Source organism: Bos javanicus, chromosome 22 (assembly GCF_032452875.1).
Source record: "Bos javanicus breed banteng chromosome 22, ARS-OSU_banteng_1.0, whole genome shotgun sequence".
NCBI lineage: Eukaryota > Metazoa > Chordata > Mammalia > Artiodactyla > Bovidae > Bos > Bos javanicus.
In genome coordinates this window covers 53,503,551-53,527,036 of record NC_083889.1, presented here as the reverse complement: position 1 = coordinate 53,527,036, position 23,486 = coordinate 53,503,551, and positions in this window count along the sequence as shown.

Sequence of the window (23,486 nt, the reverse complement as noted above, 5' to 3'; positions counted from 1 at the left end):
TTCAACACAAGGCCCAAGTACACTGGCCTCATAGGAAGGAGTTTAATTAGGCCAGAGAGATGGGTGTCATTTCTGGGAAACCAGAGCGGGCCTGGGAATAGCATTTATTCCAAACCTGCTTAGTCTCAGGACAGATACCCTTTGTGGGTAGTAGAGTTATTATGAAAGAATGCCTTCAGAGATCAAAACTTTAGAGGGCAAAAGTTCAAGGGAGGATTTATTTTTACTGTTAAAAAGGAAGATGGATTATGAGTAAAATCAAGAATGCTGATTAAAATGCCAAAAGCTCAGAAAGCCCAGAAGTGCTGTTTGGTTTGTGGACTGTTTGTTTTTTCCTGAGCCAGACGCTTGCTAAATACATCTGTCTTATTCCTAAAAGGTTTTTTCTAACTGGCTGCTAGTCTCACATAAAATCATTTGCCCCAGCTAGTGCATTTGTGTGTGTGTCGGGAGGTGGGTATGGGACAAGGTTTAGCAAAGAAAGTCCTGTGGGTAAGGTGACCCTGCCTATGAGTGAACTGTATTTGCAAAAGTGTGTGTGTGTGTGTGTGCGTGCGCGTGCGTTGTCATGCCTGATTATTTGCAGACACAAGAAGCAAAATCCCAGGTAAGACCTCATGAGAACATACTGGTGCTTCATTACAAGCCGTAGTGCACAAGTGATTTGAGGTCCATCAGTTTCTTATGCTTCACCAATTGCATCTCTCAGGGTAACTAACTGCAAGAACTTATTCACCCTTTACCTAAAAAAAGCAATTTATTTTTAGAAACTGAAAGCTGTGAGGGACATGCATATGGTTTACTACAACCTGTCTGGGGGACAACTGAGATCCATAACAGCCCCAGGGCCTGCCTGAGATGCAAGGCACAGTCACAGGGTTTTCTCCCCCACCTGGTGGTTATTGCCACTATCTCTGTTACGGAGTGCTTTTTCCTGAGGAAAAAAAAATTATATATGGCCAGCAACGGACTTTTGGTTATCCAGTTCATTTATTTGTTCATCAAATGATAATGAAATGGTTCCTATGACAGGCACTATCGTGGGCTCTGGGGTCACACTGATGATGAAAACAGACACAGTCTCTACTCTCGTGAGGTAAAGTGAGTCTTGTTTAGTTGCTAAGTCATGTCCGACTCTTTGTGACCCCATGGATGACAGCGCCTCAGCTTTCTTCATCCTTCACTATCTCCCGGGATTTGCTCAAACTCATATCCATTGCATCGATGATGCTATCCAACCATTTCATCCTCTGTCGCCCCCTTCCAGCTGTAAAATTTGGTTCGAAAATTTTGCTCCTCTAAATACAGATGGCCGATAGGCACATGAAAGGAGGCTCAACATCGCCAATTATTAGAGAAATGCAAATCAAAACTACAATGAGACGCCACCTCACACCGGTCAGAATGGCCATCATTACAAAGTCTACAAATAGCAAATTCTAGAGAGGGTGTGCAGAAAAGGGAGCCCTTCTACACCACTGGAAGGAATGGAAGACGGTACAGTCACTGTGCAAAACAGTATAGAGGGTCTCAGAAAACGAAAAACAGAATTCCCGTATAATCCAGCAATCTCACTCTCGGGCATACACCCAGACTAAACTAGAACTCAAAAAGGTACATGCATCCCTGTGCTCACAGCAGCACTGTTCACAGCAGCCAAGACGTAGAAGAGCGCAAATGCCCACTGACACATGAATAAAGAAGATGTATGTACACACCACACCTTCTCATACGTACGTAGGGTGGGCTTCCTCAGCGGCTCAGGGCTGAAGAATCTGCCTGCAATGCACGAGCTGTGGCAGGAGCCAGGCGTTCGATCCCTGGGTTGGGAAGATCCCTTAGAGATGGAAATGCCAACCCACTCAGTATTCTTGCCTGGGAAATCCCCTGGACAGAGGAGCCTGTAGAGTTCATGGGGTCACGAAAGGGTTGGGACACAACTTAGCAACTATACAACAACAAGTGTGTGTGTGTGTGTGTGTGTGTGTGTGTGTGTGTGTGTGTATAAAAAGGAATACTACTCAGCCATACAAAAGAACAAAAAATGCCATCTGCTGCAACATGGATACAACCAGAGATTATCATGCTATGTGAGTTAAGTCAGAAAGAGAAAGACAAATACTGTGTTACTTACACATGGAAGCTAAAATATGACACAGATGAACTTTATTATGAAACAGAATCACAGACACTGAAAACAGATGGTGGTTGCCAAAGTGGGGGCGGGAGGAGGGGTGGAGGGGAGGTTGGAGTTACCAGATGTAAGCTTTTCTACACAGAATGGATAAACAACTAGGTCCTACCGTGCAGCACAGGGAACTGTATTTAATATCCCATGATAAACCATAATGGAAAAGAATATTTTAAAAAGAACATATATATACATGTATACACACACACACACGTAACTGAATTACTTTGATGTACCATAGGAATTAACACAACACTGTAAATCGATTATACTTCCATTTTTAAAATGTATTAAAAATAATATAAACCTTTGTTCTTCCTTTGAAGAAACTCGCAGATTAATGGCAGCCTCTGCATTTCCCATCTGAAGCACTACGGCACAAGAGGTGGCCTGGAAGCATGCCTCAGCCTCTGCCGAGAGTGCACAAAACAGGGCCAAGTACCAAGCGGGGAGCAGGAATGCCCTGGCTTCTCCCCAGATGCATCTGCTCCGCAGGGAGAAGACCAGGAGTGAGACAGGCCAAAGTCAATCCAAGAGCATCCTGCAGGACCGTGGAGGTCAATGAGGGCGGGGAACTCTGTGCACACACCTGCCTCAACAGCCACTTTAACAATAACAACATCAGTCTCCTCCTTGCTTCTTTTGAAAACTAGGGTGGGGAAACCATGACTTACTGAGGGATGGACTCTGATCTTGTTTCTATATGCTGTTACATGACGGAAAAAAAGAGAGCCTAGGTCAGGCCCTCAGCTGCAGGTAAGAAAAAAACTTTTAAAAATGTTGTGTCTTGGAAGCCTCCTAAAGTGGAGGCCAGTCAACTAGATCCTGACCTTGGATACAAGTTTTTATCTGTGCGGCATCGGTAACAATATACACCTAACTCGCTGATGATCGGTGAACGGGACCATCCGTCGGGTGCACGTCTGGAATTCTCCCACATCTTGAAGATGAGGAGTGAATATGAATGTGAATAACTATGATAACAATAATTAACGGAATTGTCTTCCATCCTTCTCTTAGAGAGTAGCACTTCCTCTTTCCAGAATGTGTGAAGGTTATACTTGGAACCACTCTTGTTTTGAAACTTTGTTTTAAATTACACTCAGTTTTGGCTCATTGGTTTCTGATGAGAATATTATTATCATGGGAGCTTCCCACTCCATCCCTCCTCCAGGCCCCACGTTTGGCTCCCCAAAATAATTCAATTAAAACACACCCACTGAATATATTAAAAGTCATGAGTCCATAACGATACTTTAAAAAGAGAAAATCAGAAGAAACTCATTTGAGGCAGTTAGTTCACAACCTCTTATTTGGAAACTATGTAATTAAGGGGAAAATACATTTAATGCCTTTCCAGTAGAAACTATATTGCAGGGTAACCAAATAGTTCCAGTTGATGAGCTAAAGCTCTGTTTCACAGAAGAATGCCAGCTGAGTGCAGAAGGATGGGAGACTCAGACAATCATAGTCTTGCAACTCGTTATGGGAAGGCAGGTCCAAGTGAGGACTACCCACTTGTGTTGAAGACACTAGGGGAACAGCAGGTGGGGCCTGGGAGAGTCGTATGGAACCAAAGAAAAACCGCAACAATGTGGTCTGGTCATCAGGAGCAAAACAGAGCTGTACAACGGGTGATCAGACTGCCTTCACCCTAAACTAAGCATTGATTTTAGCCTCAGAAATGGTGGAGCAACCAGATACTATGTGTCTCCTGGTGTCATGCGTTCTGAATCACAGGACCACCTGGGAGGCAGTCTTCAGTTCAGTTCAGTCGCTCAGTCGTGTCTGACTCTTTGCGACCCCATGAATTGTAGCACGCCAGGCCTCCCTGTCCATCACCAACTCCCGGAGTTCACTCAGACTCACATCCATCGAGTCGGTGATGCCATCCAGCCATCTCATCCTCTGTCGTCCCCTTCTCCTCCTGCCCCCAATCCTCCCAGCATCGGAGTCTTTTCCAATGAGTCAAAGTGTATGAGGTGGCCAAAGTACTGGAGTTTCAGCTTTAGCATCATTCCTTCCAAAGAACACCCAGGGCTGATCTCCTTTAGAATGGATTGGTTGGATCTCCTTGCAGTCCAAGGGATTCTCAAGAGTCTTCTCCAACACCACAGTTCAAAAGCATCAATTCTTTGATGCTCAGCTTTCTTTACAGTCCAACTCTCACATTGATACATGACCACTGGAAAAACCATAGCCTTGACTAGACGGACCTTTGTTGGCAAAGTAATGTCTCTGCTTTTGAATATGCTATCTAGGTTGGTCATAACTTTCCTTCCAAGCAGTAACCGTCTTTTAATTTCATGGCTGCAGTCACTATCTGCAGTGATTTTTGGAGCCCCAAAAATAAAGTCTGACACTGTTTCCACCGTTTCCCCATCTATTTCCCATGAAGTGATGGGACCAGATGCCATGATATAGCCAAAGATATTTACCTGGGGTCTAGTCATCCTGTAGGTGTTAACTTCCTGGAAATGAAGGGGAAAGAGGAACCAGCTAAATGAAACATGGAGATGCAAGGAATGTCTATAGACCCAGTGGTTGCAGTAAAAAGGTTCAGGAAAGAAAGACTAAAGAAAGAGGCTGGATTAAAAGACACCAAGGGGACATGATAACCAGGTATAATGTGTCTGAAATTTGGGCCTGAAATTTGTCTTTGCTTTGGACAAATAAGCTATAAAGGACATTTGGGGGAAAGTTTGTGGAATTTGAATATATGCATGCTATTAAATTATGTTAAAGAATGATTATTAATTTTTGGTGTGATCATATTAGTTTTGGTTACAAAGGAAAGTGTTCTTATTTTTTAGAAATGCATCTTGAGGTGCTTTGAGGGTAATGTGGGCTTCCCAGGCGGTTCAGTTGGTAAAGAATCGGCTTGCAATGCAGGAGACGTGGGTTGGATCCCTGGGTCCAAAACAGCCCCTGGCAACCCAGGGGCTGGCAACCCACTCTAGTATTCTTGCCTGGGAAATCCCATGGACAGAGGAGCCTGGCAGCTACAGTCCCTGGGGTCCCAAGAATCAGACAGGACTTAGTGACTACACCACCACCACCACAGCGGGTAATGTCATGATGTCTCTAACTTATTCTTTGGTGATGACGTACAGTGGAACATCATGTGTGAAACAGACTGTGACACGCAAGTCCTTGACAGAAGAGCTGCACACACACACAGACCTTTAACCTACCACACTCATCAGAGAATAGCAAGGACTGTGTGACGAGAAGCTGCTATCAAATAATGAGTAAAAATTCTGTACATTTTCTAAAGACTGAAGTCTTTAAGATGAGTAAAGTTAAAAAAGAGTAGCATAAGATATTTAATTTAAGGATAATGAGGAAAGGATTATCATCAGATGAGTTTAAAAAAATTCAAGACTTGATAGCTAACAGTATAGCTACCAGAACCTAATTTCCAAGAATTGCGACGAGTGTTTTCATAACTTTTCTTCACTTAGTGGTACTTAAAATCTTCATCTATTAGCAAAAATCAATCAATCACAAGGGAATGGTTAGAAAATTATGGCATATCCATATCTGAAATATTGTGACATGACCAACAGTTGGATTTAACTTCTGAATTGATATTTGATAACATGAAAACATGTTTATGATATAAATTTAAGTGCAGGTATACAACTATATTACAAGATAGTGCTAAGTTCATGTATGTATAAGTGACTCAGCCTCCAGATAATTGTTGAGAGAGGTATAAAGAGGAACCATTTAATGTATTCCCAGCAACACTGGACTGTTAAAAAAAAATCCACTTGGAGAAGGCTGTGTTCTGCCTTTTTGTCAAGTTCGTCAGGCACAGATTACATTATTGTCTGTTTTAAACCAGAGAGTAAATTCTCTGACCACATCGGGCAGGTGTGGTAAATGCTCTGACATGATAAAAAAGAAACTCCTGATTTTACTCATCTCCAAAGCTGAAAGTTGAAGAGTTGAAGCCCTTTTGCCCTTCTCAGAATGACTAAACGTGTGTGCCCCTCCTCACGAAGCCTTCCCCCGCTGGGAACCAGCAAAGGCAACCCTGCTCTGACAGACACGAGGTGTGCACACACGACACGAGGGCAGGCTGTCTACATCTGCGCATCCAGTAGATGTTGACAGAATATCCTCTCTCCCTCCAGAAGGGCGGCCACGCCTGACCTGCCACCAGGAGACCAGGCTGACTGCAAGAAACTCAATCCTTCTCCAGCGGCGGCCCTTTCTCAGTGTGAGAAGAAAAAGAAACTTCACGTTCACTTACAATTTCCAAGAGGCCTGCCTCTTGCACACGACAGGTAAATAAATTCTCACTGTGTTAAAACCTCTTTCCTGCCGTGATGATTACAGTATGGTGCTCGGTGGCCGTTCAAAAGACCGACGTACAGCCACAGGCGCCAAGAAGGAAGGTCTCCAGGCTTCACTGTGCAGGAAGGAAGCCAGAGCCACAGCAGCACGACCAGAGAATCCACTTGCACACATGTGCACGTAAAAATACACGTGTGCACACACACACGCCTGCCCAAGCAGAAAGTAAAGGCTCAGGATGAACACGCACCGAGCTCTTAGTGACAAGTATGTGTGAGGAGTTAGGAAAGGAATGGAATGAAAGGGAAACTTGACTTTTCTTACTGTAGATATTTCTGACTTTTCTGAATCTTCTCTTTAAAGCAGCAGATAGTCACTTATCTCAAGTAATGTTTTAAAAGAAAGCAAGATGGCCTCACACGCTCCTGGTGGACATGTAAGCGTGATGCAGTTCACTTGAAGACAATCGGGTGGTTCCTCAAAAGTTACAGAGTCACCGTGTGACCCAGCCATTGCACTCAGAGCTGTGCATGCAAGAAGAAATGAAATATCCACAGGCATAAAGACATGGATGTTTAAGGAAGTGTTACCTGGAAAAACCGAACAATGGAAGCAACCGAAGTGCCCACTAACCAGGGTCTGGATGACAGACTGCGCTGTGGCCAGATAACTGGATACTCAGCAGGACTAAACAGCTACTGCCACACGCAGCGGCGTGGGTACATCTCAGAACGACAATGCTGAGTTAAAGAAGCCAGGCCAGAAGAGAATACATGCTGTACATTCCAATTTATCTAAGATTCTAGAAATTGAAACCAACCAAAGAGGGACAGCAGCTTGGTGCTGGAACGGGGAGGGGTGAGTGGCCAGGTTCACGAAGGGCACGTGGGAATTACGGGGATGAGGGAAAGCTCAGCACCTTCGCGTGGAGACAGGCTCCGTGATGCACACTACAGCAAAATTTACCCACTTTCATGCTTTAAATATGAGCTTCTCAGGTGGCTCCATGGTAAAGAATGTGCCTACCAATAGAGGAAATGTGGGTCTGATCCCTGAGACAGGAAGACCCCCGGGAGAAGGAAATGGCAACCCACCCCAGTATTCTTCCCTGGGAAACTCTATGGACAAAGACTTCCAAGCTACAGTTCATGGGGTCACAAAGAGTCGGACCTGACTGAGCATGCAGGCATGCTTTAAATAGGTTCAATTTATTGTGGCTGATTATACATTTTGATGAATCTGTTTTATAAAAAAGGCAATACATGTTTAAGATAGAAAATCTGGCAATTACACAAGAATGAAAGACAAAATTAAAAGCACTACTACTTAGTACTCTTTAGAAAACTCATCTCTGCCAAAGATAAAGGCTGGTCCCAGTGGAATGGATCCCAAGTTCTGGCCCTGATAACTCTGGTCATCAGCAGGATTCAGAGGAGCAATTTTCTTTTTGAGTGGATTTTCCCTAGCTTTCCGCTGAATTTCAGGGCTAAGTGAAATTTGGTTGAAACCACGAGCTTCGTAGAGTTGTGGTAACAAACCATAAATCATGCTGGGTTCCTTAAGAAGCTCTGCAAATCTTAGACAACCAGATGGCTCTTAACAGAGCTGTTTGATTGAATAGTTTTGGAGTGGATTTTTAGCCAAGCGCTGGTTCCAGATTCTCAGCATTTAGCAGAAATGTTTAGTGAGTTAAATACACACACACAGGCACACAATAAATACACGTACACACAGCTTTTGTTTATTTTGATTACAAAGAGAAGTGTGTGTATGTGTTCAGTAGCTCAGTCAACTCTGCCACCTCACGGGCTGTAGCCGCCAGGCTGCTCTGTCCATGGGATTCTCCAGGTAAGAATACTGCAGTGGGCTTCATTTCCTCCTCCAGAGGATCTTCCCAACCCAGGGACCAAATCCACATGTCTTGAGTCTCTTGCATTGGCAGGTGGGTTTTTTACCACTAGTACCACCTGGGGAGCTCACAAAGAGAAGATGAATATGCAACTACACTCACTCAGAATATCTGCAAATGTATCTTTCTTTAAATAACATCGTCCCGTTTTACAGCTAAGGAAACTGAGATTGACTGGCTCAACCCTCACACAGTGAAATCCGAAGTAAGTATATAATATACTTTATATAATATAAAGTACAATAACTGTCAAAAATTTCCCCTCACACCACAGTTTATAAGGTTCTCTAGGTACATTTTGTCTGTGGGCCCTGACAACCCTCCGCTGTTTAGGTGACTACTATGATACAGGCTTCTCCCCACATCTCCCAAACCTGGAAATGAGACAGTCCTCTGTTGGCAGGAGAAGGAAATGGCACCCCACTCCAGTACTCTTGCCTGGAAAATCCCATGGACGGAGGAGCCTGGTGGGCTACAGTCCATGGGGTTGCAAAGAGTCGGACACGACTGAGCGACTGCACTTCACTTTCTGATGGCGGGCTACTCAAAGTGTAGTCATGGCCCAGCAGCAGGGACATGACCTGGACGCTTGTTAGAAATGCAGGCTCCTAGGCTCCAGGCAGCCCTGCTGACTCGGAATCTGCATTTGAACAATGCAGATTGTGACTGCAGGCACATTCAAGTCTGAAACGCCCTCTCATCAAGTGAGCCGTCAAATGATGAGCAGAGATGAGCGGAGTTACTGGGAAGACAGCATCCCCCATGCAAGTACATTTTGTGTGATCTGACTGAAGAGCTGAAGGAAGCACATGCTCATTGTAACGGCCTGGTCTGGCAGGGAGGGACAGAAAAACGAGCATCAGAGCATCGTGCAGCTGCCACTGACAGACAAAGCCAGCGTCGCTCGGGGTGGAGGGTTGTGGCTAAAGGCCAGAGGCAAGGCCAGGCCTGCTGAGCCAGGGACACGCGAGGCGTCCAGATCTGCAGACACGGCATGTCGCTCACGGGAGCCCGTTGGGTTACTGGACGGGCAGGCTGCGATCCCTTTTTATTGTCAGCCTTCATGAAGACCTTCCTTGAAGACAGAGCTCTGGTATCGACGTAAAGCTCCTTTTCGTTTCCAAGTCACATGTGCCTCCTCTGTCATGTTTCCCAGAGAACATGGCCAATGTCTCTGATGGAGGGAGTGGTTGGATGCCACCCTGTGCCCACAGGTTCCATTTGCCCCTGTCAGGGATGGCACACAGGCATGCCAAGGAGCAAACCGCCTCTCATCTGCAATTCTTAAGGAAATTCAGCCAATTCTGAGTCTACAATAGTTCATACCACAGATGAGCCCCTCCTCAGTGGAAGGTGGCCAGAAGCAATGTGGATAACGTCTGGAGGAGGCCTGGTAAGAAATGAAGATCCCAGGTAAGCTTTGATTCTGGAGCCCTAAAATGTCCATCTCATTGGAATAAAGAGGAATTCACATATGTCTCATCCAAAAAGATGAGGTCACCCCCAACGTCTGGAAGAATGAGTCCAAGATGACATGTACATCATCTTCTAACCTCTGCTCTAAAACCATTTCCTCCAGGTTTACAATTTGGCTTCTCCTTTGGGTCGGCCCATGGACAGAGGGAGTGGTTATGGCAACAAAAGCAGATGGATCCCAGGGATGTTTGGTCTTATATTTTCCTCCATGTCTTTCCATTCTACAATGCGGCCTCATTCAACGGGGTAATGAACAAGGGTTAGAGGGTTGTAATGAAGATATTCCTGAAATGAATTCTCCCAGACCGGCAGCCTTCTAGGCTCTCACCATCTCCGCAGGGCCCACTCTCAAGCTCAGGCTGGTGGGAGGGACAGGGCAGCATGTTACAAGGATGCTCATGAGGCCACACGGGGAGCCGTGTGGTTTGGGGTCAGGAAACCAGGTGCCTGACTGTCAGGCTACACCCACAGACTCAGGCACCACCAGCAAGTCAGGTGTCTCTTGGTTTTGGCAGCTCTGAAATTATGAGTTGACAATCAGATGGCACGGAAGCCTGGAAACAAAGTTATCAGTTAATCAGAAAGGCCTGCTTGGATGTGGTTTAGATATCCTGAAAGTTAGCACAATGTGGCATCTGGTGGAAATTGCTATGCCCAGGATGAGTGATGGTGTATGTGTGTGTGTGTATATGTGTGTGTGTGTTTGTTTGTGTGTGGTTGTGGTTGAAGACAGAGAATCTGGCTTTGTTTTTAACTCTCAGGTGAACAACGAGAGATTCTGACAAATGGAATGACTTTAGAATAACTTTCTAAAGAGAAATAATTGTATATATACAAAGTCTACTTAACATTTAAGACAAGGGACAAGTTTATTTTAATGCTACTCGATATAAATATTTGTTAGAATCCTAAAATGTTTAATGTTAATTATGCAATTTACTTCTGAACACTCTCATTGTAAAATATTCAATGATTGTAGACACAGCCAAATTCCTCCTTAACCACTTCAAACCAATGCCAACTTCTTCCCAGAGGCAAGTAGTGTGGTGGCCATTGGGGTATAAATCTTTCCAAGGTCTTTTCGCTACAGTTATAAACATGAACACGTCCCCAGAAACACAGCTAATGTCATTCTGATGTTCTGTTTTGTTTCTATTAGAAATACCATTATATTGAACACATGATCTACAATTTGCTTTGTTCATTCAGAAACATACTGTGGAGACTTTTTCCTGTTAGTACTTATAGACCCATCTCCTTTCTAACCACTGCATAGTATTCAGCAGAATGCATATGCCATCCTTTATGTAACCTTGGATCTTTATGTAGTCTTTATATAATCCTTCCTCAGTGATCAGTGTAAAGAAATAGAGGAAAACAACAGAATGGGAAAGACTAGAGATCTCTTCAAGAAAATTAGAGATACCAAGGGAACATTTCATGCAGAGATGGGCACAATAAAGGACAGAAATGGTATGGACCTAACAGAAGCAGAAGATATTAAGAAGAGGTGGCAAGAATACAAAGAAGAACTATAAAAAAAGATATTAATGACCCAGATAACCATCATGGTGTGATCACTGACCTAGAGCCAGGCATCCTGGAATGCAAAGTCAAGTGGGCCTTAGGAAGCATCACTACAGACAAAGCTAGTGGAGGTGATGGAATTCCAGTTGAGCTATTTCAAATCCTAAAAGATGATACTGTGAAAGTGCTGCACTCAATATGCCAGCAAATTTGGAAAACTCAGCAGTGGCTGCAGGACTGGAAAAGGTCAGTTTTCATTCCAATCCCAAAGAAAGGCAATGCCAAAGAATGCTAAACTACTGCACAATTGCACCCATCTCACATGCTAAAAAAGTAACGCTCAAAATCCTCCAAGAGAGGCTTCAACAGTATGTGAATTGAGAACTTCCAGATGTTCAAGCTGGATTTAGAAAAGGGAGAAGAACCAGAGATCAAATTGCCAAAATCCACTGGATCATCGAAAAAGCAAGAGAGATCCAAAAAAACATCTACTTCTGCTTTATTGACTACACCAAAGCCTTTGACTGTGTGGATCACAATAAACTGTGGAACATGCTCAATGAGATGGGAATACTAGACTGCCTTACCTGCCTCCTGAGAAACCTGTATGCAGGTCAAGAAGCAACAGCTAGAACCGGACATGGAACAATGGACTGGTTCCAAATTGGGAAAGGAGTACATCAAGGCTGTATATTGTCACCCTGGTATTTAACATATATGCAGAGTACATCATGTGAAATGCTGGGCTGGATGAAGCACAAGTTTGAATCACTGTCAGGAGAAATATCAATAACCTCAGATACGCAGATGACACCACCCTTATGGCATAAAGTGAAGAGGAACTAAAGAGCCTCTTGATGAAAGTGAAAGAGGAGAGTAAAAAAGTTGGCTTAAAACTCAACATTCAGAAAACTAAGATCATGGCATACGGTCCATCACCTCATGGCAAACAGATGGGGAAACAATGGAAACAGTGACAGCCTTTATTTTCTTGGGCTCCAAAATCACTGCAGTTGCTGACTGCAGCCATGAAATTAAAAGACACTTGCTGCTTCGAAGTAAAGCTATGACCAACCTAGACAGCATATTAAAAAGCAGAGACATTACTTTGCCAACAAAGGTCCGTCTAGTCAAAGCTATGGTTTTTTTCCAGTAGTCATGTATGGATGTGAGAGTTGGACTGTGAAGAAAGCTGAGTACCGAAGAATTGATGCTTTTGAACTGTGGTGTTGGAGAAGACTCTTGAGAGTCCCTTGGACTGCAAGGAGATCCAACAAGTCCATCCTAAAGGAGATCAGTCCTGAATATTCATTGGAGGGACTGATACTGAAGCTGAAACTCCAATACTTTGGCCGCCTGATGCGAAGAGCTGACTCACTGGAAAAGACCCTAATGCTAGGGAGGATTGAAGGCAGGAGGAGAAGGGGATGACAGAGGATGAGATAGTTGGATGGCATCACTGACTCAATGAACACGTGTTTGAGCAAGCACTGGGAGTTGGTGATCGACAGGGAAGCCTGACTTGCTGCAGTCCATGGGGTTGCAAAGAGTCGAACATGACTTAGTGACTGAACTGAGCTGGTGTAATCTTGTTTTATTGATGGGAATGTGGGTGGTTTTCCATTTTCACCAACACAAGTACCTTTGCTGCAATACCTCCTTGAGAGCATGCATGGATAGTCTCTAAAGGAACTGCTGCAACTTTTATACATGAACAGATCCTGCCACCATCACCTCCCAGTATGGCTGAACCAATTCACACACTGAGGAGTGTGAGGCTACCTAGCTCCCCGCCCCGGTGCTCACTATTAAATTCATACAGATTTGCCTATTTGAAGGATGTTTAACTTACATGTCCCTGATACCACTTAGAGCATCTTTTCAGATGTTTTTCTTTCCTCATCTGGGAGCTGCCTCTTCATATTTTTGCACATTTAAAATTTTGGGTTGTCTTTTTCTTTTGAGTTGGTAGGAGCAGAACATCTTTTCAAAGAGAAACTGCAAAAGCAAGTAGCAAAAGACAGTTTGCTTGACTGCAAAAAGCTATAAAGGCACCTGCTGGTGGAGAAATGGAGGGGAAAAAAAGCCTGTGGTGTGTGCGTGCATGCATGGTTTTTTTTCCATAGCGTGACTTTAACACCCACACATGTTTGTAAACGGAGTGAAGCCCCCAAAGATTGCAACGGCAGAGATGAAAGACAGAAACGGGAGGTAGTTCTGCCAGGTGCTTAATAATAAGAAGGGCGATTTCTAGCCAACAGCTGTGGGCTGGCTTTCACGGGCTGCAGGGGCTTGGTCTGTGGCCCGAGGACCAACGCTTCCCTGAAGGAATCTTTCCTATGGTGGGAGCTCGGGATCTGGGCTCCCGCTCACCCGTTGCGAACCTAAGGAAGTGACGTGGGTCTGTGGCCCCTGTCTGGGGTTATCTGAGGGGCTCATCGACGCTGCTAGTGACAGAGGCAGAGGAGCAACCAGGTGGTAGCAAGGGGTTGGCAGACCCAGGCTCACCGACTTGCTCTCAACCGCAAGGGAACTTATCTCCACAGGGCATCTTCCTGGGTGAAAGCTGAAGCCTGGGGGCTTGAGAGAACAGGCACTTGTGGGGCGCAGAGGGGCCGAGGAGGAAGGGGGTAGGGGACCCAGCCTCTCTGCAGCTGGTTCTGCTATGTCTGTGGATGAGGTCATGGATAAACCGCCATAGTTTACCCACAAGGATAAACCCCCAAAATGGGGTGTGGTGTGGGCCGAAGAGCTGGGTCTGTGTGACATCATCCCTCGAGCCCTCTGTCGTCAAATCTTGTTTAAAAAGATTGGAGAGGAAAGGCTCTGGCCATTTTTCTGTCGGAAGACAGGTCTGGAGTGGGCTGTGTTTCCAGCCTTTGCGAATGTGGCTAATAAGTCAAGGCTGTCGCTGAGAAGGTTTGAATTGCTTTCTTTTCTTTTTACAGAGTCTTGCTCATAATAATTCTCTGTTTCTCCTCCCAAAGCTCCTGCAGTAGATATGTTACCAAGTCCCCCTAACTCTGGAATACTTCCCTGAACCCACTCACTTTACTCCGTCCCCAAATTCAAACAAACCTCCCTGCCTCTGGGCATCCCTGAAGCCATTCCTGACTCCTAATATCATGCCTTCTCTCGCAAGATCTCCTCCACTCAGGCTTTTACGTAACCTCCTGAGGGCTATGCATTGCTTAACGCTCAAATGGTAACAGGACCTTCTGAAGACAGGTAGCTTCTCTGCCCCCGCTTGCAGAAGTGTCTTTCTCCATTTCCCTTTATCTCCATTATTCCTCCATTGCATGAGTGCACGCATTCACACACACACACACACACACACATTTAGCTCATGACATTTTCTTATTCTGTCTTAGATTATTTGTAATTTGCTTTATCTTATGCCGCAGACAGTGAAGTCATCCATTCATGGATTCTACGAGTATCTATAAGGGCTCACCACATGCCAGAGATTGCTCTACCCTTGTGTTTCTTATTTTTCTCTCCTGTCTTCCTTCTTCATTCATATTCCTTCTGCCTCCTCCTTGCCCCTATATCCTTATTTTCAGGGACATTTTTCTCTAAGGAACCAAAACTACCTCATGAAATTATCAGCCATTGAAAAGCCCTCAGGCTTTCTGCAGCCCTTTGGGGGCAGAAGGAGGCGAAGGGATGAGCAGTCTGATGCTATGTTTAAGCCACGCTGCTCTCCCGTGTCTGCTGGTAGGTCCTTTATTTACTGTATGTCTACCTAACAGGTCTGTCTGCAGGACACGGACATTTTGCCTTGGGGACTGTATATTTTAAAACTGCATCTTAGCGGAAGCCCCTTGCCATCTCATGCAATGGCTCTTCCTTTCCATACGTCAGCATACATGTCACCTCCTCAGAGAAGCCTTCCCTGTTTGCCCATCGGAAATAGCCCCATCCTCTCCATGACCCAGCCACCCTCGATGACAATCACCTTGTGTGGGAGATGAATGTCATTGATGTTCCCAGTTAATGGTCTCCCTCCTTCCATATCCTTTGAGATGGAGTTTGCAGCTGTTCCCACCAAGAGGCAGAGTCTATTTGCATCCCCCCGACCCCCTGAATCTAGGCTGACCACGTGCCTTGCTTTGACTAACAGAACGAGACAGAAGTGATGGTGTGTTAGCTCAGAGACCAGATCTTCAGAAGCCTTGCATCCTTCCGATCCCAAGTGTTCTCTCTCACCTTCCCTCCCTCCTGCTGTTCTTCCCTCCCTCCCTCTCTCTCTCTCAGAACCTAACCATCAGCATGTGCACAAACCCAGGCGACTCAGGTGGAGGATGGGAGACCACACAGATGAGAGCTATGTTCACCCTAGCCAGCCAGCCCCTCATCAACTTGTTAGCTGACCACAGACACATGAGTAGACCCAGCTCAAGTTGTCTGAGGTTGCCGGGGATGAGAAGAACTGGCCAGCAGAGCCCAGCTTACATTGCAACTTACAGAATCATGAATTAACTAACAATCATTGCTTTAAGCCACTAAATTATGCAGTGGTTCCTTACGCAGCAACAGCTAACTGATACATCTTGCTTATTTCCTTTAGAGCCTTTCTTGGGAAACTCAGTTAGCTCCTCAAAGACTCAGCTTCCTTATATTTCAAAAGGACACACTTTATCTTGTAGCCTTATATGGGATTTAGATAAGATGATGTTGTAAAGCTCTTGGCACAACTAGGGGCTCAGGACACTTATTTATTTCCTTTTTCTCTGGAGAAGAGTGGAGAGTCTCTGTCAAGAGAACGTCTGAGTCATTCTCCTCCAAGAAAGCCCTCAGAGGCCTCGGAACCATTAAGAAGAAATGTTATTAGGAAGGGGACCCAGGGTGAGATAGTGAAGCAAGCCTGTTAAGTGGGTTGAATTTGGTCGGTAAGTCCTGCACTGTCATTTAACAGGTTTCTCTGCAATGTTTAGAAGAGAAATTGTTTATCACAAGAAGGGCCAGTATTTTTGCTTTGGTGCCTCCCAAATGCCAAGCTCTCTGATAGCAACATTCATAGCAACTTTATGGAATAGATATTAACGTCCTGTCTTACAAAAGAGGAAACTGAGGCTTTGAGACAAAGGCTACCCGGTAAGTAAGTGTAGAACTGGACAGACCTCAGACATGGCCATGACATCAAGTACCTTCACTAGAAAGTACTGCTTGCTGAGTGCACGCTAAGTGCTAGGCCTTTCTAGGCTCCTTTTATATACTAGCTCTTTTTTATCCTCACAGCAGCTGGGGGGCTACGGAGGGGTACCATCACCATGTTTCAGAAATAAGGGAAGTCTCTTGCCCCAGGTCACACAGGCATGGCGGTCATCCCAACCTGGTTCTAGTGGGAGGCAATTTTCACCCTCTTCCATGACCATTCCCAGGGATGGAGGAAGGTCAAGATATTAAGTCAACAGTAAGTTTAAAACAAAAAGAGAAGTGAGCTAAATCTTTGAGGCCGACAGAAAGGAAGGGTAGGTCGTCACAGAGCAACTCCCAGGACAGCAGAGTGGAAAGGGGCTTATGTCCAGTGTCTTGGCAGAGCACCGTGCATGCAGGACGGTGGGAACCCAGAGAGCAGTTGTCTCCCTCTGGAGTCATCTCAAATGTGGGGGGAAAGGCCTCATCAACACAAGGGAGAGGGGAAGGAATGGGGGTCCCAGGTCCCACAGCGTAAGTACTGAATAACAGATTCCAAGGTGAAAAGATTGCAAGCGGATGTCTTTCTGCAAATGCCTCAGAACCTTGGATGTGCTGTTTGCCTGTTTTGCATATCTGCGTTGTGCTGAATACTCACTCACACCTCTAGGCCACAAGACTCAAGTCTGGGAAAGCTGCTACACATTATTTTGGGGACATATTTTTTCAAATGTGGCTGATTTTGAAAAGCGGGTTGTTACTTCTCAGAAGAAAACCTGTGTTCAATCTGAAGCCTGGGATGGGGTCTTAATTCATGTTTCTCTCTGCCCAGCAGGTAGAAACTCGGTAAGTGTACGTGTGGTCCGCATGTGAGAGACTCTACAGAGAAAGCACCAGACTGGAGGTCTCAGGTCAACAGCCCCCCATGGAGAAGCACTTCTCCGGGCCTCCATGATAGAGACTCTATCTTTGATGTGGTTACTCTGATGTGGCCATTTTGAAACTGGGGACATTTTGACACAGCTATTTTAAAGCCGTGGAAAATTTCTGACTTTTTAAAAACACCACCTTCAAGCTTCTGAAAAAATTAGTAAGTATCAGCGCAGTGTGGGCTCGGGGACACAGTGAGGATCAACATCATAGAGAAAACTGAGAGGGGACGAGGCTGGGGAGGAGGGGCCTATTTTTTATTTACATTTCTTATAGGAAAAGAGTTGAAAGTTTAATGGACTGATTTTTAGGGTCGCAAAAAGCCTCCAAGTTAAAAAAAGCCTTTGAGTAATCAAGATAGTGTGGTATTGGTGAAAGAAGAGACAAATAGATCAATGGGACAGAAAGGGGAGCTCAGAAAAGAGACCCCCATGAATATCGCCAACTGGTCTTGGACAAAGGAGCAAAGGAAACACAATGGAAAAAGACAAAGATAGTCTTTGCAACAAATGGTGCAGGAACAACAGGACGTAAATGTGCCCAAAATGAACCCAGACACAGGCCTCACACCCTTCACAAAATTCAACTCAAAATGGATCTTTGAGCTAAATGTAAAACACAAAACTCCCAGGAGGCAACACTAGAAAACCTAGATGACCTTGGGCAGGGCACTTTTTAGATATAACACCAAAGGGGCAAGCTGTGAAAGAAAGAACTGAAAAGCTAGACTTCATTAAAAACTGCTCTTCCAAAGAAAATGTTAAGAGACTGAGAAGATAAGTCATAGACTGGGAGAATGTATTTGCAGAAGACATACCTGGTAAACGACTGTTACCCAAAATATACAAAGAACACCTAAAACTCACCAATGAAAAACAACCTGATTTAAAAAAAATGGGCCAAAGGCCTTACCAGACACCTCACCAAAAAGATACAGAGATGGCAAACAATCATATGAAAAGATATGAACAATCTTATGAAAAGCTCTTTATCGTATGTCATCAAGGAAATGCAAATTTAAAGAAACAGTAAGATACCACCATAGAGCTATGCTGCTGCTGCTAAGTCGTTTCAGTCGTGTCCAACTCTGTGCCACCCCATGGACTGCAGCCCACCAGGCTCCTCCGTCCATGGGATTCTCCAGGCAAGAGGACTGGAGTGGGGTGCCACTGCCTTCTCCACCATAGAGCTATGCGAATGGCCAAAATCTTCAAATGCTGGCAATGATGTGAAGCTTTATTCTTATCCACTGCTGGTGGGAATGCAAAATGTACAGACACCTTGGAAGGTTCTTACAAAACCACACATAGTCTTACCATACGATCCAGTAATCAAACTCCTTGGTATTTACCCAAAAGAACTCAATATTTATGTCCACACAAAAACCTCACGTGAATGCTCATAACTGCCAAAACCTGAAAGCAGCCAAGGTGGCCTTTAGTAGGTGAATAACAAGGAATATTGCAAGAAAGAGGTTATCAAGCCACGAAAAGACATGGAGGAAACTTAGATGAATATTACAAAATGAAAGAAGCCAGTCTAAAAAGGCTATATAGTGGACGAGTCCAACCAGACGACATTCTGGAAAGGCAAAACTATGGAGACAATAAAGAGATCACTGCTTGCCAGAGGTCAGAGGGGAGAGAAAGATGAATAGGTGGGGCAGAGAGGATTTTTAAGGCAGAGGAACTATTCTGAATGATTCTATAATGGTGGACACACGTCACTACACATCTGTCAAAACCCAGAGAATGCACACCACCACGAGTGACCCTTCATGGACTTTGGGTGATGAGGATACGTTGACGTAGGTTCATCGGTTGTTATAAATACACCACTGTGGGGCAGGATATGGGTGGGGAGGCAACAGGGGATATGTGGGAACTTGCTGTACCTTCTGCTCAACTTTGCAGTGAACCTACAACTGCAAAAAAGTATGTCTGCTTGTCTTGTATAAAGCTTGTCGGCAATCTTGCTTTGTGACTGTCCTCATCACTGCAAAGGTCCCTGACAGTCAGCAGGGTACCCTCCCTCCCTCTGGGCTGTCGGGCCCTAAGTGCCCAGAAGCCTCCCTGGAGGCAGGAGTGGGCAGAAGGGCAGAGCCAGGCAGTGCTGAGGGTTCTGGAGCCGGCGGTGGTCCAGCCAAGGTGAGGTAGAATCAGTGAGCTGGTCTGGCCAACCCGAGCTCACACTGAGTGAGCCTGCAGAGAAACCACGAGGCTTTGCTGGTTTTTCCCTGAAGTTTCCCAGGCAGCAGTCAGTGATCTCTTAGGAATGGAAACTGGATTGGGTCATTGCCTACACAGACCCCTTCAGTGGCTTCCATCACACTGGGCATCAGGTCAACACCACGGACCTGGGCCTCAAGTGCCCACCTCACCGGGCGCCTCCTGGTTCCCCAGCCGCCTCACCCCTCTCTGTCCCTAGCATGTTCTTCTCATCCTTGGACACGCCCAACTTCCTACTACCTGTTCCCTGGGCTGGGTTACCCCAATCTTCGGCTCATGGGAATTTATAATCTAGGTCTTAAATGTCACCTCTTTAGTAAGCCCCTCCTAACCACCCGGTGTGAGACGCCCCCTCGGTCACTCCACCATCTCTCTGCTTTAATTCTCAGTCATTTAACTTGGTATTTTTGGTCTTATGTACTGCCCTATCCCTAGCTTTTAGTTCAGCGCTGGCACAGAGCAGGAACTTGGCAAACAGATGTTGAATGAAGGACTCCAATGAGACCAGCCAGTGAGAAAAGGCATGTCAGGGCAGAAGGACTGATGTTTTATCATAAACGGACGGTGCGAATAAAGTCACAAATCCTGCAACTGCTCTCACGATTCACACGCTGCGAGCACAAAACCTCAGGAGGTGTGCGTGATGTTTATTTTCCCTTATAAATTGCGCATATTCTGCAAGAACCTTGCGGCCACGCAATGAACTCTTGACCTCCTCCAGGTTCCAGAGACCTTCATTTCAACACCTTAACCATATCACATCCAATGCTAAACATACCACCACCTTATAAAACCAACACCATTCCTCATATCTCATTTTTATTATGGGCACCCAAGTCTTCCCGGAGCCTCTGAGTGATTCTGCTCCCCCGTTCTACAACCTCCCGCCACTGGCCAGCCCCCTGGTCACCCGCCATGTCTCTCTCATCCCTTTCATTCCTACTGCTGGGCACAGTGTGGACCACTCTTTCTCACACCCTCTACCTCTGACAATTGTCTCCTGGGTCATTTCCCAACCTTCAGTGGCTATTCATGAGAACTGATATTGGCAAAAATGGCTACTTCTTTCCTCCTTCCTCTTCTTTCCTGGTTTTAAGTGCTAACCACAAAACACAAAGAATTTAAAGAATCTAACACAACACTGGAAAGCAACCATACTCCAAAAATAATTAAAAAACAAAAAAGAAAAAACAATCCGTAGTTATCCCGGAAAGTCTGCACCGACTTTAAGCCTCCTTGGGCGGGAGGGGCCCTCCTTCAAGCCCCTCTGCCCTCAGGAAGAGAAGAGTGGTCCCCCGCCGCGTACTATAGGGTCAGTCTTCCTACGAAACAGATATCAGCTGCTGGAATGTGGGCCAGTCTAGACCTACACTGTGCACCGTGGTGGCCACTGGCTTATGTAATCCTGCTTTTCTTCCTGAATCTTCCATACATACTAGGAAAGACAATCCAAAAGCACAGTGGGGTCTTTGGAAGACGATAGATTTCCACTCTTCCTTGATTTAGCCATCACCCTCCCTTGGGAAGTTCAGAGTGTCTTGAAGGGGTTATCTAAATGCAAACCAATTGCAAATAAATAAAATTTAGAGAAATCCATTTCTGAGTCACACTAAGCACAGCTCGCATGCTCACTGCTACACATGGTGGCAGCTGGGCCACGAACAGCGCAGACACAGGATGTTGTTCCCACCACCTTGTAGAAAGCGCTAACGCACAGCCCTGCTCTAGACCGCCAGCACTTGGATGAGGCTTGTTTTTTCATTAATGTAGCCAAGAGATGATTACTAAACCCTTAGAACGTGCTGCTGAACTGCAGCTATGCCAAGACCTCGTGGCCCTGTGCTCACAGAGTTAGTAGGGAAAGAAAATCCTTATGAACTTTACTCCTTGGAAGTCTAACCCTGGAACGCCTTGAACCCACACTAGTCAGACCCTCACCACCAAATGACCGCTAACCCCTTTAAGACACATTGGACTTGATAAGGCCTTAATCAAGGAGGAGCGGAAATCTAGCATTGCCTTCTTCCAAAGACCCCCCCGTGCTTTCGGAAGATGACTTTCCTAATACATAACGAAGATTCAGGAAGAAGAGCGAGATTACAAACCTAGCCTTAGATCTGGAGACCTTGGAAAGCAGAGGACTGAAGCAAAAGTCATTTATTCTCTGCCAGAGACTGTCTAGATGCTCGGAATGTGGGGACAAACAAGCGGAGCCCAGACGCGGCTCTCCCGCTGGCCCCTGCGGCAGCCACCTTGGGCCTTTCCTCTGAGGTAGACCCGAGACGCTGTGGCGCACAGATTTCATTTCACAGTTAGTCCCTCACTGACCTTCAACCCAGTGCAGCCCCAGGCCCTGGGACCCAGAGGGCCTGCCCCCACCCCCTGCCCTCTAGAACTCATCTAGGCGAGAATGCAGAGAGAAAAATCCCCGTTGCAAAAGGGAGCCAGCAATGGCCCATAATCACCCAGCTCCGAATTCTACCTGCAGAGAGAGAAACGCAGCAAAGAAAACAAAAGAATGGGGAGTCCCCTCTGAGGAATGAAACAAACTGAGTGACAGCAGAAGGAACCCCTCTCGTCCCAGCTCACTGGAGGCACCCGAAGTTCTCCCTGTTGCCTCCCCAGCCTTGTTATCCCAGCCTCCTCTGCAACCCAGGGAAAACTTGGGAATTCCAAAGTGGCTCATCTAGAACTTCTGGACCGACTTCCAGAACACGTGGACCTCGGGGGCGGGGGTGGGGGCGGGGCCACACAGAAGACAGAATTCTTCCCACAGCAGCACACTGACCCCTTCTCTTGTTCCCTGACCACCGCCCCCAATGCCCCTCCTCCCACCAGACTCACCAGCCACGTGGTGGGCAAGCAGCCCGAGTCAAGAGGAGGTAGAAAGCACAGCCATCTTCCTCGCCCAGGGCGCTTGCCCTTGTAGTGCCAGGCTCAGCCTCCTGGAAGCTTTCCTGGGTCCCAAGCAAACACAAGGGAGGAGCCACGTCACCACTCCCTCCGCCAAGACCCCCAGAAATCAGTTCAGGGGGCATTTGTGTCCCTCTGTGGCCCCTTCCTTCTCTGTCATCATTTGCCAACTCCAAGGGAGAAGTGAAAGGCCACGGCGTTCAGCCGATTCTCAGTCAGGCCCCGTTTTAGACATGATACTCAGTGAATGTGGACGAGGTTAGGGAATTCACGGCTCCCTCAGGCTGCTGAATCAGCCACTGCTTTCATTCTTACTGCTCACTGCGCTGAATGTTTCGTATGGGCTACTTGCTGGCCTTTCCATTTAGATAATAAAGCAGCTGCATCTTCTGCATGGCTTTGTTCTGTAGGAACTGATGGTGGCTGTGATGGATGGGTCCTGTGCCTGGAAGAACACCGCCAAGGCCACAGGCCGATATATAATATACTGAACAGGCGAACTCAGTCTCACTGCAGTGCTGTGGGGACTTTTTCCCCAGAACAAATCTGAAAAAAAAAGAGTCTTTGCCATAATGACAACAAAGAATCAACTTGAGTCTTTTCTCTGTTCTGGGCATCAGAGGCTGTTGACTGTAGCTTCTCTTTCACAGTTATTCCCCAAATGCCCCTCAAATGCCAGGCATGGTGCCTGGCCCTGGGACCCAGAGAGGTGCAACTGTATCGTGATCGAAGGCTCCACCGTAGCTGCTGTTGCTGGTGAAGACTTGCACGCGTGACTTTGTCAAAAATATAACATCTGTTTAGATGTTTTTCAAAATGTCACCTGAACACCCATGATCAGTAAGATGAAATGCATCACTGATGCTGA